Here is a 14,485-nt window from a genome sequence, read left to right on the forward strand (position 1 = left end):
GTGTGTTTGAGATACTGAGAAAAGCTCATTATGCTGGAGCTTGAAGTATCAGGTGTGGCAAGAGTAGCCACCGTGGTGCTAAGGGAACTGAAACAGTGGAGGGTAGAGCTCTATTTTAGTAAAGTGACCATAGTTTGGTGAAGGGGATCAGGGAGGAGAGCATTCAGAAAGCTGAGGCTACAGGATACCTGGGTGGCTCAGCGGTTTACAGCCTGCCTTCAGCCCAGGGCATGATGTGATCGTGGAGTCCTGGGATCAAGTCCCATATCGGGCTACCTGCATGGAGCCTGCTTCTCCCTCTGCCTGTGTCTCTGCCTCTCTCTCTCTCTCATGAATAAATAAATAAAAAATCTTAAAAAAAAAAAAAAAAGCTGATGCTACGCTCCATGTGATGATGGCCTGAACCAGGGAGGTGTAGTATCTGGGATGAAAGAAGTGAGCGGATCACAAGGAGATGGATAGGAGTTGGGATCAATAACAGTGCTTATTGCTGATGGCTTGTGGTGGTCATGGAGAGGTGATGTCTGGTCCATGTACACTTGAGCCTGAGACTGCTTGCCTGCACCTCCTCTTCCCAGCAGCTCTTCCCTCCTCGGAAGGAGGACACACCCGTTTATATTACTCTGCTACCAGTCCTAGGAAATAAACATCTCAGACTGTTGGAGGGACAAGTGGAATTACTGGTTTGGGGAAATCTTTAAATAAGTAATCAAATTATTTCATTATACCTGCCTAGGCCATTTATCTTTTCCTGTATTATACAAACTGTATTTCTGAACCCTCGGAACTAGGTTATATTGGCCTGTGATTGTGTATTTTGAACTCATAGATAAATTGACAAAAGTGATTTCATTTCTTCCACCCTCAATTACTGTTCTTCAATCAAGAGCTTTTGAGGGAGAAACCTTTGAGAGCAGAGCTAAGTAAGTTTCATGTGATAAAAGTGTTTTGTTTGTTTTTAAAAATAACATATTTAAAGATAAGCTGATTTTTCAGGTATTCTCAGTTCTCAGTTGTTATGATGGATCATAGACATAGAGTAATGTTGTATTTGAGCAGCTGAAGTAGGTACTTGCTGGTGAAACCAATTGTTTTAAAAATCTTCTTGGACTATACAGTTTTTCAGGGTATTTCAGGTAAAATATGAGGACAAAAATATTTTGTGATTTCTTTCAGATAAAATGTGTATCATTCAACAAAGTTAATACCTCTTAACTGAATCTTATCATGAAATATTTGATCTAGTTATAGTTCATTCTCAAAATTTTTTATATTTTCTACCTCCTATTAATAAAAAATGAAATTATATTCTTACTGCCAGACTGATTTGCTTTTAGTAGTACAGTAATTGCATTAGGTTTTAGTAATCTTACCTTAGTATTTGCTCCACTTCCTCTCTTGTGTGGTAGAAAGGACTTCATAGCCTATGTAAGTCTTTAGAACAAAACAAAAGCATGCAATTGAGTTCCCTTGGAAACCTGATGACTGGCCCAGATCTGAATCCTACTTGACACCTATTTTAGACCCTAGTCCCATTCTTTATCCTAAATCTGATTTTGCTTTACCCAAACTGTATAAATCTTCATTTGTACTTTTTATCGTGGCCTACATACTACTTTAGCATTAATTTTTCTAATATTGAAGAACTTAATCTGATATAATTTAGTTTGCTAAATTATCAGTTTAATAATATATTGTGTTTTATGTCAAGTATTCAAGCATTAGTGTTTAAGAATGTTATTGTGAATACTCTGATTTTTTTCTGTATTTAAGTAGGTCTATGGAAGGTATTTATAAATTCTCTAATTCATAAGCCCATTAAAGACTCTGTTCTTCCTCTTCATTCTCCATTCTCTTCCTTTATGAATGAGTTGTAGTAGGTAAAAGAGAGAAAGAAAAAATAGTATCTGTATCTCTGATGTGGCATTTTAAAAATTCTACCACGTGGTTGTTACCTGTAGTTATTTGTTTATATCCCATAACAGAGTACATACAGGTTCCTTACTGGTAGAGATGATTTTCTTTTCCCCAGGACAGAACTTTAATTGAGGAGAGGGGGAAAATACAGAGGGGACCACAGAGGAAGGAGATACCTGGAACACATGAAGCACCCAGCCTTGATGGGGGAGTGCAAATGGAGGGGACCTCTGTCTTTAAAGGCAGTACTAGCACTGAGGACATGTGGAGTGGGGATGCTGGGAACTCCTGGGGAGCCAAGCTGCATTCTAGCACCAGGGTGCAAGGGTCCTGGGAATGAATGAAATTTTATTCATCAACAGACGTCCCTTGTAGCATATAGCTATCCAAGTTTGAATGAAGACATACTCAACCTTTTGTAAGTGGTAGTTGTGATTCTACTCAAATATTTGTATTTTCATTTTAGGAGTAGGTCAAAAAAGTATTCAGTGGCATTTGGAAAAATCTGGGAAAGATTTTCTTGTGTAGACTTCCTCCCAGCACACCTGTTAGAATTTCTGTAGTAGTGGGATTCTCAATGTTTCTGTTATAAAATCGGCAAGGTCCCCAGGTCCTCTGACAAATACAGTGGTTTGATGAAAGCTAAGTTGTTTTAATTTGTGTATGACGCATGCTATATTAGAAACATTGTGGTGTAGAGCAATGATATGATACTGGTAACTTTGAGAATGCTCTTGTATGTAGCAGATAAGTGGGAAGAAGGCCCCAGGTAGAAAATTGTACCAGTATCTAAGGGCACAGTTTGCTGCTGAGCTGTTATCAGCAGGCCAGGCTAGGCCTGGCATTCTAGAGATAATGTAGAACATTCTACTAGGTTCCCATGTTGGGTGCTCTCTTGAGTAACTTTTTAGTAACCGAACAAGACCAGTCCTTCTCAGAGACCCAAACAAGCAATATAGTAGAGAAGCAGAGCAAACCAGATAGCTTACCCAGAGTATTGGGCAACATTTGAAGGAGCAGGTTTTAAGAATGTTCAAGAGCTGGCAAGCCAAGAATTCATCATCAGGGTCTTCAGGTTAGTGGCACTGACAGAGAAAAGCCATGAATGACTGTTAACTAAAGGCAGGCAGAGTTATGAGTGCTTTCCTTTTATATTTTCTGTTGCTTCAGGGACATGTCATTGTAATGGTCTTAAGAATTTGAAGGTCTTGGTTGGAATGTCATCAGTGGGGAGAGTACATGTATACTGTAATCAAGCCACAAGCTCTGTGTTCTATCTCACCTAGGGCTTGCTATCCTGCATTTCATGTGGCACTTAGCATAAACGTAAAAGTATTCTGGGGCAGTCCAGCTATGATGCACAGGTTTTATAAAAGTTGGAGGGGCTTGTCTGACAACCACCATCTTGCCCTATTTCATATTTTTTCTGAAAGCCAGGTCCTCCATAATCAGAACTTTTACCTCAGATACGCAAAAGCAATAAAAATTTTTTGAAATACTTGGAATATGCTATGAGTTCATCATCTGTTGTTTCAGCTGCCAGATGAAAGAACCTTTGGAGAAATAAACTTTACCAGAAAATATATATGTTTTAAAGTTTTCAAGGGTGGTTCGTTCTTTCAGTGAGAATTTTTAAACCCAGAGCATACAGATCCTTGAAAAGAGGAAGTTAATGAATAGATGACAGTAGTTCAAAGACAGTAAGAAACTCCAAAAGTTTTTTATATTTTAAAATATATAAAAACAGTCTACTGTATTGATGACTAAAATGATTGTCTTAAAATTGGAGAATAGGTTTATCATGTAGAATTAATATTTTTTTAGAAGATTTTAATTTATTTATTCATGAGAGACAGAGAGAGAGAGAGAGAGAGAGAGAGAGAGAGAGAGAGAGAGAGAGGCAGAGACACAGGCAGAGGGAGAAGCAGGCTCCATGCAGGGAGCCCGACGTGGGACTTGATCCCGGGTCTCTAGGATCAGGCCCCGGGCCAAAGGCGGCGCTAAACCACCGAGCCACCCAGGCTTCCCGAATTAATATTTTACCCAGCAATCTTTTATGCTTTTCTGATGGTTCATCATGGAAAAAATGTTGAAAACCCTTACTTACTGTATATTTAGCATGTTTATCCAAACTTCAGACTGCTGAAGAGAACATGGGAAATATAAGAAAATTTGAATGACTCTGTTTCAAAATCTTCTCTTTAGCTTTAGTTTCTTACAACAGTTATAGGCCCCTTTTTTTAAAAAAAAAAGATTTACTTATTTTAGAGACAGAGTATGTGTACATGTGCAGGAGTCAGGGGAGGGGCAGAGAGGGAGGGAGAGAGTTCTAGAATCCTTAAGCAGACTATTCTGAGCCCCTGAGGGAAAAGCAGGCTCCCCACTGAGCAGGGAGCCAGACATGGGGCTCTATCTCAATCAAGGTTCTAGGATCATGACCTGAGTCGAAGGCAGACACTTAACTGACTGAGTTACCCAGGCATCCCTCACATTGTCACTCTTACAGTGGGGAGTGGAAGGAGGCCCTAAAACTTTAACAGGGTAGAATTGTACATGTGTACAGTCCATGAAAAAAAGAGTTTTAATAATCTGGTTAAATGCCAGTAGATTCACAATTCTGCCAACTAACTGATACTCTAGGGAAAATTGGTGTCCCAGTGTACCTTGTTACTGTTGCTGCCAGCATTGTGCCAAACTGCTTGCCCTCTCTTTAATTTGCTCTTAAATCCAGTATTACAATAGACACTTCAGGCCGAGGATGATGAGCCTGACAGTAAATAAGGATTCATTTATCAGTGGAGTGAAGTGAATTGTTTGCCTTAGGATGTGGTTGGAGAACTCTGTTCCTGGCAGCATTAAGAAGAAACAGCCAGTGCTGCAATATTATGCAAGGATTCAGCTTTCTGTTGGGTTAGAATAGATGATCTTTGTCTCTCTTAATTCTGAGAATCATTGATATTTTTTGGAGCATCTTTAGCCATACTTGATTCTTAATAATCAACTTGAAGTTCTTTGTTAATTTTAAAAATATACAGCCAACAATAGCCAAACTGTGGAAGGAGCCTCGGTGTCCATCGAAAAATGAATGGATAAAGATGTGGTTTAAGTATACAATGGAATATTACTCAGCCATTAGAAATGATAAATACCCACCATTTGCTTCAACGTGGATGGAACTGGAGGGTATTATGCTGAGTGAAGTAAGTCAATCGGAGAAGGACAAACATTATATATTCTCATTCATTTGGGGAATATGAATAATAGTGAAAGGGAATATAAGGGAAGGGAGAAGAAATGTGTGGGAAATATCAGAAAGGGAGACAGAACATAAAGACTCCTAACTCTGGGAAACAAACAGGGGTGGTGGAAAGGGAGGTGGGCAGGCGGTGAGGGTGTATGGGTGACGGGCACTGAGGGGGCACTTGATGGGATGAGCACTGGGTGTTATTCTGCATGTTGGCAAATTGAAAACCAATAAAAAATAAATTTATTATTAAATAAATAAATAATAAATAAATAAGTAAATAAAATAAATAAAAATATACAGCCAGACAAAAGAGGGTTTGATAATGTAAACAGATAATCCAAATGCTATCTGTAAGGATGTTTTCAGCTACAAGTAACAGAACAACCATGGAACTTGTCTTAAACAATGAAAATTTTGCTAGCTCGTATAAAAGGAGGTCTATATTAAAGGAAAGATGGGTCTCAGAGTGGTTGATACAAATCAGAGACATTCTCAAGGACCCAGGTTCTGTTTGCTCTACCATTCATGGAATATACTTAATTATAAGGCAGATTTCCCTGAATGTTGTAGCTGTTGTCAGTAGCATTCAGGACTGTACATAGCCTTGTACATGGGAGGAAGAAAGGAAGAAAAACTAGTTGCTCTCTCTAAGCATGAGAAGGTATTCCTGGATGTCTCCAGCAGATCTCACCTCCTGAGCCATAAGTGAGCTCTTGCCAGTCAACCTACTATAGGGACAAAGGGTGAGTCACAAATGATGACTCTGGGGAGAGGGGAATACTGAAGAGAATTGGGGGTTCTTTTTATTTATTTAAAGATTTTCTGGGATCCCTGGGTGACTCAGCGGTTTGGCTCCTGCCTTTGGCCCAGGGCGCGATCCTGGAGTCCCGGGATTGAGTTCTGCGTCAGGCTCCCGGCATGGAGCCTGCTTCTTCCTCTGCCTGTGTCTCTGCCCCTCTCTCTCTTTCTCTATCATAAATAAATAAATAAAATCTTTAAAAAAATAAAGATTTTCTTTATTTATTCATGAGAGAGACAGAGGCAGAGACATAGGCAGAGGGAGAAGCAGGCTCCCTGCGTGGAGCCTCATGCAGGACTCTATCCCTGAACCCTGGGATCATGACCTGAGCCAAAGGCAGACGCTCAACCACTGAGCCACTCAGGCATTCTGAGAATTGGGGGTTCTGCTACCAAAAAGGAAGAAGGGACAGACAGCAACCTGTCATATCCACTGTAGTCATTTTGTTATGATCTACTGATATAATGGCTGTTGTGCCACAAGTCTTTGCATTAGAACTATTTTTGATGCGGCCATATCAGATTATTTTTTTAAGTAGTATGGTTTCCATCTTAAGATGGCAGAATAAAACCAAATTTCAAAATATTCACTTTTTTTTTTATAAATTAATTTTTATTGGTGTTCAATTTACCAACATACAGAATAACACCCAGTGCTCATCCCGTCAAGTGTCCCCCTCCGTGCCCGTCACCCATTCACCCCCACCCCCCGCCCTCCTCCCCTTCCACCACCCCTAGTTCATTTCCCAGAGTTAGAAGTCTTTATGTTCTGTGTCCCTTTCTGATATCTCCCACACATTTATTCTCCCTTCCCTTATATTCCCCTTCACTATTATTCATATTCCCCAAATAAGTGAGAACATACACTGTTTGTCCTTCTCCGATTGACTTACTTCACTCAGCATAATACCCTCCAGTTCCATCCACGTTGAAGCAAATGGTGGGTATTTGTTGTTTCTAATGGCTGAGTAATATTCCATTGTATACATAAACCACATCTTCTTTATCCATTCATCTTTCGATGGGCACCGAGGCTCCTTCCACAGTTTGGCTATTGTGGACATGGCTGCTAGAAACATCGGGGTGCAGGTGCCCCGGCGTTTCATTGCATCTGAATCTTCGGGGTAAATCCCTAACAGTGCAATTGCTGGGTCGTAGGGCAGGTCTATTTTTAATTCTTTGAGGAACCTCCACACAGTTTTCCAGAGTGGCTGCACCAGTTCACATTCCCACCAACAGTGTAAGAGGGTTCCCTTTTCTCCGCATCCTCTCCAACATTTGTTGTTTCCTGCCTTGTTAATTTTCCCCATTCTCACTGGTGTGAGGTGGTATCTCATTGTGGTTTTGATTTGTATTTCCCTGATGGCAAGTGATGCAGAGCATTTTCTCATGTGCATGTTGGCCATGTCTATGTCTTCCTCTGTGAGATTTCTCTTCATGTCTTTTGCCCATTTCATGATTGGATTGTTTGTTTCTTTGGTGTTGAGTTTACTAAGTTCTTTATAGATTTTGGAAACTAGCCCTTTATCTGATATGTTATTTGCAAATATCTTCTCCCATTCTGTAGGTTGTCTTTGAGTTTTGTTGACTGTATCCTTTGCTGTGCAAAAGCTTCTTATCTTGATGAAGTCCCAATAGTTCATTTTTGCTTTTGTTTCTTTTGTTTTCGTGGATGTATCTTGCAAGAAGTTACTGTGGCCAAGTTCAAAAAGGGTGTTGCCTGTGTTCTCCTCTAGGATTTTGATGGAGTCTTGTCTCACATTTAAATCTTTCATCCATTTTGAGTTTATCTTTGTGTATGGTGCAAGAGAGTGGTCTAGTTTCATTCTTCTGCATGTGGATGACCAATTTTCCCAGCACCATTTATTGAAGAGACTGTCTTTCTTCCAGTGGATCGTCTTTCCTCCTTTGTCGAATATTAGTTGACCATAAAGTTCAGGGTCCATTTCTGGATTCTCTATTCTGTTCCATTGGTCTATGTGTCTGTTTTTGTGCCAGTACCACACTGTCTTGATGACCACAGCTTTGTAGTACAACCTGAAATCTGGCATTGTGATGCCCCCAGCTATGGTTTTCTTTTTTAAAATTCCCCTGGCTATTCGGGGTCTTTTCTGATTCCACACAAATCTTAAAATAATTTGTTCTAAGTCTCTGAAAAAAGTCCATGGTATTTTGATAGGGATTGCATTGAACGTGTAAATTGCCCTGGGTAGCATTGACATTTTCACAATATTAATTCTGCCAATCCATGAGCATGGAATATTTTTCCATCTCTTTGTGTCTTCCTCAATTTCTTTCAGAAGTGTTCTATAGTTTTTAGGGTATAGATCCTTTACCTCTTTGGTTAGGTTTATTCCTAGGTATCTTATGCTTTTGGGTGCAATTGTAAATGGGATTGACTCCTTAATTTCTCTTTCTTCAGTCTCATTGTTAGTGTATAGGAATGCCATTGATTTCTGGGCATTGATTTTGTATCCTGCCACGCTACCAAATTGCTGTATGAGTTCTAGCAATCTTGGGGTGGAGGCTTTTGGGTTTTCTATGTAGAGTATCATGTCATCGGCGAAGAGGGAGAGTTTGACTTCTTCTTTGCCAATTTGAATGCCTTTAATGTCTTTTTGTTGTCTGATTGCTGAGGCTAGGACTTCCAATACTATGTTGAATAGCAGTGGTGAGAGTGGACATCCCTGTCTGGTTCCTGATCTTAGGGGAAAGGCTCCCAGTGCTTCCCCATTGAGAATGATATTTGCTGTGGGCTTTTCGTAGATGGCTTTTAAGATATCGAGGAAAGTTCCCTCTATCCCTACACTCTGAAGAGTTTTAATCAGGAATGGATGCTGTATTTTGTCAAATGCTTTCTCTGCATCTAATGAGAGGATCATATGGTTCTTGGTTTTTCTCTTGCTGATATGATGAATCACATTGATTGTTTTACGAGTGTTGAACCAGCCTTGCATCCCGGGGATAAATCCTACTTGGTCATGGTGAATAATTTTCTTAATGTGTTGTTGGATCCTATTGGCTAGTATCTTGTTGAGAATTTTTGCATCCATGTTCATCAGGGATATTGGTCTGTAATTCTCCTTTTTGGTGGGGTCTTTGTCTGGTTTTGGAATTAAGGTGATGCTGGCCTCATAGAATGAGTTTGGAAGTACTCCATCTCTTTCTATCTTTCCAAACAGCTTTAGTAGAATAGGTATGATTTCTTCTTTAAACGTTTGATAGAATTCCCCTGGGAAGCCATCTGGCCCTGGACTCTTGTGTCTTGGGAGGTTTTTGATGACTGCTTCAATTTCCTCCCTGGTTATTGGCCTGTTTAGGTTTTCTATTTCTTCCTGCTCCAGTTTTGGTAGTTTGTGGCTTTCCAGGAATGCGTCCATTTCTTCTAGATTGCCTAATTTATTGGCGTAGAGCTGTTCATAATATGTTTTTAAAATCGTTTGTATTTCCTTGGTGTTGGTAGTGATCTCTCCTTTCTCATTCATGATTTTATTAATTTGAGTCTTCTCTCTCTTCTTTTTAATAAGGTTGGCTAATGGTTTATCTATCTTATTAATTCTTTCAAAGAACCAACTCCTGGTTCTATTGATCTGTTCCACAGTTCTTCTGGTCTCAATTTCGTTGAGTTCTGCTCGAATTTTAATTAACTCTCTTCTTCTGCTGGGCGTCGGGTCGATTTGCTGCTTCTTCTCTAGCTCCTTTATGTGTAAGGTTAGCTTTTGTATTTGAGTTCTTTCCAGTTTTTGAATGGATGCTTGTATTGCGATGTATTTCCCCCTCAGGACTGCTTTTGCTGCATCCCAAAGATTTTGAACAGTTGTATCTTCATTCTCATTAGTTTCCATGAATCTTTTTAATTCTTCCTTAATTTCCTGGTTGACCCTTTTATCTTTTAGCAGGATGGTCCTTAACCTCCACGTGTTTGAGGTCCTTCCAAACTTCTTCTTGTGATTGAGTTCTAATTTCAAGGCGTTATGGTCTGAGAATATGCAGGGGACGGTCCCAATCTTTTGGTATCGGTTCAGACCCGATTTGTGACCCAGTATGTGGTCTATTCTGGAAAAAGTTCCATGTGCACTTGAGAAGAATGTGTATTCAGTTGAGTTTGGATGTAAAGTTCTGTAGATATCTGTGAAATCTATCTGGTCCAGTGTATCATTTAAAGCTCTCGTTTCTTTGGAGATGTTGTGTTTAGAAGACCTATCAAGGGTAGAGAGAGCTAGATTGAAGTCACCAAGTATAAGTGTATTATTATCTAAGTATTTCTTTACTTTGGTTAATAATTTGTTTAAGTATTTGGCAGCTCCCACATTCGGGGCATATATATTGAGGATTGTTAAGTCCTCTTGTTGGATAGATCCTTTAAGTATGATATAGTGTCCCTCTTCGTCTCTCACTACTGTCTTCGGAGTGAATTTTAGTTTATCTGATACAAGGATGGCTACCCCTGCTTTCTTTTGAGAACCATTTGAATGGTAAATGGTTCTCCAACCTTTTATTTTCAGGTTGTAGGTGTCCTTCTGTCTAAAATGAGTCTCTTGTAGACAGCAAATAGATGGGTCCTGCTTTTTTATCCAGTCTGAAACCCTGCGCCTTTTGATGGGGTCATTAAGCCCGTTCACGTTCAGAGTTACTATTGACAGATATGAGTTTAGTGTCATCATGATATCTATTTAGTCCTTGTTTTTGTGGATTGTTCCACTGAACTTCTTCTTAAAGGGGAATTTTAAGAGTCCCCCTTAAAATTTCTTGCAGAGCTGGTTTGGAGGTCACATATTCTTTCAGTTCCTGCCTGTCTTGGAAGCTCTTTATCTCTCCTTCAATTTTGAATGAGAGCCTTGCTGGATAAAGTATTCTTGGTTGCATGTTCTTCTCATTTAGGACCCTGAATATATCCTGCCAGCCCTTTCTGGCCTGCCAGGTCTCTGTGGAGAGGTCTGCTGTTACCCTAATATTCCTCCCCATGAAAGTCAGGGACTTCTTGTCTCTTGCTGCTTTAAGGATCTTCTCTTTATCTTTGGAATTTGCAAGCTTCACTATTAGATGTCGAGGTGTTGAACGGTTTTTATTGATTTTAGGGGGGGATCTCTCTATTTCCTGGATCTGAATGCCTGTTTCCCTTCCCAGATTGGGAAAGTTTTCAGCTAGGATTTGTTCAAATACATATTCTGGCCCTCTGTCCCTTTCGGCGCCCTCGGGAACCCCAATTAAACGTAGATTTTTCTTCCTTAGAGTGTCATTTATTTCCCTTAATCTGTCTTCATGGTTCTTTAATTGTTTATCTCTTTTTTCCTCAGTTTCCCTCTTTGCCATTAACTTGTCTTCTGTGTCACTCACTCGTTCTTCCACCTCGTTAACCCTCGTCGTTAGGACTTCTAGTTTGGATTGCATCTCATTCAGTTGATTTTTAATTTCTGCCTGATTGGATCTAAATTCTGCAGTCATGAAGTCTCGTGAGTCCTTAATGCTTTTTTCTAGAGCCACCAGTAGCTGTATAATGGTGCTTCTGAATTGGCTTTCTGACATTGAATTGTAATCCAGATTTTGTAGCTCTGTGGGAGAGAGGGCTGTTTCTGATTCTTTCTTTTGAGGTGAGGTTTTCCTTCTAGTCATTTTGCTCAGTGCGGAGTGGCCAAAAACAAGTTGTATTGGGAGAATGAGAGAAAGAGAGAGAAGGAAAGAAAAGAGAAAAAGAAAAAAGAAAAAGAAAAGAAAAAGGAAAGAAGAGAAGAAAAAGGGAAAGAAAAAGGAAGGTAAGAAAAAAAGGGGTGGGGGAAGCAATCAGAAATCAAAAAGAAAAGAAAAAAGAAAAGAAAAAAAAAACACGGGGGAGTATTTCTGTAGAGTTTAAGTCCCTTGTCTTCCCCTGGAACTGGTCCGTCCAGCTGGTCTTCTGGGGGAGGGGCCTGTTGCGCTGATTTTCAGGTGTTAGCACTTGGGGGAGCTGCTCTGCCCCTGCCTGCTGCAGGGCTCAGCGGGGGTTGTTTACCCCGTGGGGCCCCAGGAGGAACAGTCGCAGTTGCTATGGCAACTCTGGAAGCCTGGATTCAGCCTCCGCAGGAACTACGGGGCTCGGGGCTCTCGGTTCTCAGTCCGCAGGGCCTGGAGGCTCCGGGGCGGGGCCGCTGATCTGCTCAGCTCGGGGCAGGAGCGTCCTTGCTGTCCTGGGCCCTCCCGGCCTCTGCCTGTCCCGGGGGGAGGCCGGATCCTGGGCTGTGTCCCGGCGCCCTGTGCTCCCGGGCCTGTGTTGTTGGATTTGCGCTCCCGCCCCGCAGCTCCCTCCCTGGAGCCGCTCCCGAGCCCCTCCGAACTGCTCCGGTGCGTGCTGCAGCCCTTAGGGAGCTCGGTGCACTCTCCTGCGCTTGCAGGTGCCTGTTAGTGTCCCCGGGAGCCCGAGGGCATCCCCGCCCTCCTGGGTCCTGCTCCAACTCCCTGCGAGCCCCTTTCCGCCCGCCCGGGAAGGTTGGTGCAGCTCCTGCTCCTCCGGGACGGGGCTTTCCTGTCCTGGGGACACTCGCCCCGGCCTCAGCCCGGCTCCTCCGGGGCCCCTCCCCCTCGGAGGCCTTTTGTTCCTTTATTTCTTTTTCCCCCGTCTTCCTACCTTGATAGAAGCGTGAACTCCTCTCACTGTAGCATTCCAGCTGGTCTCTCTTTAAATCTCAGGCCGAATTCGTAGATTTTCAGGATGGTTTGAAGGTTATCTAGGTAATTTGTTGGGGACAGGTGATTTGGGGACCCTACTCCTCCGCCATCTTGCCCCTCCTCTATTCACTTTTTTAGATTTAGTGATATGAATAGCAAATTGGATAAAAACTGGCAGAAACATACCTACAGTTAATTTTTAAAAATGGTCATTGAGAGAAATGAAAGTTTCCGAGAATTCAGAGTATTTAGCTCAGAGTCATCCTTAAACCCAGCCTGTGCAGAAGCTCTATGATAGAAAAGGATAGTGATCAAAGTACTGCAAAATCCCTAATGTCTGTGAGGAGCATGAGTCAGTGTAGGCAATGCTGTAGGAACACTGGGAATTCCAGGTGACTGGAAGCCTTTGCCTGAGTATTTCTTTCATGTGATAAAAGCACACTGGAGATTATGAGTTTGGTATGTTTAGGCTGGGAGAGAAGTAGAGAAGGAAGATAGACTAGCCCTAAACCCTAGAGCTGATTATCTTCATCAGCACAGTGGGAGGTAGCAGAACACTTGGCAGAAGGGAACGTAGATCAGGCAAATCTGTTTGGAGAACAGTAAGTAAAGGCATAGAGTGAACTGCAGGTGACAGGACTGGGTAGGAGTGGAGAGTGGGTGGGTAGTCAGGATTTGGGGGAGAGGATTGGCTGCAAAGGAAGAAGAGAACAACCTGGGCCAGACTCTTTCTGGTGGGGATGAACTTCCTCAAGGATTGAGGGAATTAATGTTTGGAGGAAAAGAATACATCCCTGGGAGAGAAACTCAGAGTTAGGGCTGCTTATAGCCCTAGTCGCAGCGGAGCTGGTTCCCTTCTCCTTTTTTCACACTCAGTGAACAGCAGTTAGAACGCAGCTGGAAGGGGAGGGGCTCCCCTAGACTACACAGTAACACAGGCAGAGGTGCTCTGAAGAACGACCCAGTGAAGCTTGAACCAACAAGAGGACATTGCAAGCCTGCTGCACATGTGGCAGGATGGAGGGAAAGGCACAGTACATGCAGAAGAAGGATGCAGGATCTATTCTGGAAGAAATACTAATTTTCCTTCAAAATGAAGAGAATTCTTGAGTAAGCTATTAAGGAGTAGGCTATTAAGAACCTGAGTTTCATAAAACAACAGGCTCAGAAATGATATAATAAAATAATAGAATGAAAAAAATAAAATAACAGAATGAGGTGAAAAGGGAAGAATACAGAGCCAAGGAGTCACATGGAGAACCAGTTTGCAGAACAAATAAATCAGAAATAGCTAGGAACAGAATAGTCATGGCTGGAAAATGAACTTACTAACACAGCACAAGCTTGAGATATTCCCAGTGAGTGCAGAAGAAAAGGAAAGAAAGATTGAAACAGGTAAAAGTGATAGTTGTAAGATTGGACTTCCTGGAGGTGGAACTGAGCTAGAAGGGGTATGGGCCTTCCGTTTTCTTTTCTTTTTTTTTTATTTTATTTTATTTTTATTTATTTTTTTTTATAAATTAATTTTTATTGGTGTTCAATTTACCAACATACAGAATAACACCCAGTGCTCATCCCGTCAAGTGTCCCCCTCCGTGCCCGTCACCCATTCACCCCCACCCCCCGCCCTCCTCCCCTTCCACCACCCCTAGTTCATTTCCCAGAGTTAGAAGTCTTTATGTTCTGTGTCCCTTTCTGATATCTCCCACACATTTCTTCTCCCTTCCCTTATATTCCCTTTCACTATTATTCATATTCCCCAAATGAGTGAGAACATACACTGTTTGTCCTTCTCCGATTGACTTACTTCACTCAGCATAATACCCTCCAGTTCCATCCACGTTGAAGCAAATGGTGGGTATTTGTTGTTTCTAATGGCTG

At 41.6% G+C, this 14,485-nt stretch overlaps 1 protein-coding gene across 5 annotated transcripts in view; it reads left to right on the forward strand.

The window, feature by feature from the left end:
- Positions 1-14,485, forward strand: part of MARCHF8 (membrane associated ring-CH-type finger 8) — a 161,903-nt gene that overhangs the window by 98,040 nt on the left and 49,378 nt on the right. The gene's annotated exons all lie outside the window — the stretch shown is intronic.

This window comes from Nyctereutes procyonoides, unplaced genomic scaffold (assembly GCF_905146905.1).
Source record: "Nyctereutes procyonoides isolate TBG_1078 unplaced genomic scaffold, NYPRO_anot_genome, whole genome shotgun sequence".
In the NCBI taxonomy this organism is placed as follows: domain Eukaryota; kingdom Metazoa; phylum Chordata; class Mammalia; order Carnivora; family Canidae; genus Nyctereutes; species Nyctereutes procyonoides.